A 2,420-nucleotide genomic window follows, 5' to 3' on the forward strand; every position below is an offset into this window, starting at 1 on the left:
GGTTGTGACTGGTTGGCCGTGATAGTGGTTACACGGCTTGACTCTTTAGCATAGTAAAGGGACCACGAGATTTTGGGTAAGAGCAGAGCGTGTCGTGTGTCCGGCCAGCTAGCCGTGGGAGGGCCCGAGGCTTCTGGTAACCTGACACGGTGACTGCTCGAAGCGAACTGAAAGGCAGACGAGGTCAGATATAATCATAATCTAAGTCCTCGCTGATGTGATGGTTCTAAATTGACTTAGAGCCAATAGCAAACAGCCACGTGGTCTATTGGTCTAATGGCTTACAGAAATCGTGCTAATGTATGAGTACATTCTATACAGACACACACGTTTTTTTTGTGTTTGTGTGTGTGTGTGTGTGTGTTTGTGTGTGTGTTTGTGTGTGTGTTTGTGTGTGTGTGTGTGTGTGTGTGTGTTTGTGTGTGTGTGTGTTTGTGTGTGTGTGTGTGTGTGTGTGTGTGTGTGTGTGTGTGTGTGTGTGTGTGTGTGTGTGTGTGTTTGTGTGTGTGTAGGGGCGTCAATTGGGGAGGGCAGTTTCCCCCCAAGACCCTGTCCCTTTAAGGTCTGGCTTGCGCCTTCCTCAAGGGCCACAGCCCCACGATTTTTTTCCTAAATTACATCTATAGATTTCTGATTGTAGCTTTAAGAATCTGGAAGAATATCTAATTTTCAAAAGATACTCGGGGAGGCTCGTAGCGCCTCAAAATTTGATTGTGATCTCTCCGCTCCGCTAACCATACCCCCCTCCAAGAAAAAGCCGAAATGACGACCGTGTGTGTGAGCATATGGGCTTTAAATGTGTACATTTCATGAAATAGGTAAACCATGTATGTCCAATAGAATATATAAAATTTTGTGATTCAAGGTTAACAGGAAAAAAAAAATTGGCCTACAACATTCATTGCGATTGTTCGATGATTTCTCTACCATGAAGGTATTATCTATTTTAATGAATTATACTTTTGTTATTCATAAAGAAAGGTCCGACATTGCTTGTAAATTTTCATATCTTTATATAATTCATTAGTCTTATGTCGGTAACCGTAAATCATTCAAATCGTTTGTCATTTTTATCAGTATATACATATTGATTATCCCTGTTTGAAATATTTAACTTGTAATGATTTTGATAATTCTAATCTCTCTCTCTCTATATATATATATCTGTATATATCTATATATATATTCATATATATATATGATTCATATATATATATATAGATATGTATACATATACATGTAAATATATATACATATATACACATATACATACATAATATATATCTGTGTGTATATATATATATATATATCATATATATATATATATATATATATATATATATATATAATCACACGTGTGTGTGTGTGACACACACACACACACACATATATATTACGCGATTTTTTTTTTTTTTTAATGTTACACCTTCTGTTTGTTATCTAAAAAATTGCTTTTAAACTTGAAGATTCAGACGATTTTATCAATGTCGTTAGTTACCTACTCAGCTGATTGTTCGTTACATTACACATTGTTGATATTTAATGCAGAACGAGACTTTGTTTATAAAAAATATATGCTTTATCTAAAGTGTCATTATCTGCTATTTCCTGTAATCCTTTGACATGTTTTGCTGCAGTATTTCATACAATTTCAAGTTGAGGTTCCGCTCACACAGGTGTGCCAACCTGTCTATTCAGCTCGTCAACACGCAATCACCGAATAGATAAAATGCCAAATACTTCTTATATTTTATTTTATGACGCTTCATTTAGCCATCTAAGTAAATTTAAAAGATATTTTACAATGAAACACTCATGGAAAAGACATAAGATTATACAGAACGGTATAATGTTTATCTGTGGGTTCAATCTCTAACTTGGAAAGGGAGTGGGCACGCTTGTCATAGCGGGCCTTCACGTCCTTGGCCCGTACTGCGGCACGACGGTCGCAGTCCGCAGCCTTGGTCTGCCACTCCTTCATAAAGGCACTAGAGTGAGCAGGCACATAGGAGCGAAGGGGCATGCCAAACAGAATCTGAGCAGGAGATCGACCAGTGAAGTTTGGGGTGTTACGTAACTCCACTAATCCTCTGTCAAACTCCTCACTGTCAATATTTCCGTTGGGTGCTGTCTTCATGATCAGATACTTGACTTTCTTCACAGCAGCCTCTGCATGCCCATTGGACTGTGGGTAATGGGGGCTTGACATAGCATGACGTACTCCCCATCGCTGAAGAAAGATTGCAAATTCCCGGCTGGAGAACTGAGGTCCGCCATCAGTGCGCAGGCGAACTGGCACACCCAGATCACGGAAAATATGCCGGAAGAATTTGATCGTCGAAGCACTTGTTGCATTAGTTCCAACAGGCCATCCGGAGAGAGTCGGTCAGCATACACCAAGAAGTGTTTTCCAGCAACAC

This window comes from Penaeus chinensis, chromosome 16, assembly GCF_019202785.1.
Source record: "Penaeus chinensis breed Huanghai No. 1 chromosome 16, ASM1920278v2, whole genome shotgun sequence".
NCBI lineage: Eukaryota > Metazoa > Arthropoda > Malacostraca > Decapoda > Penaeidae > Penaeus > Penaeus chinensis.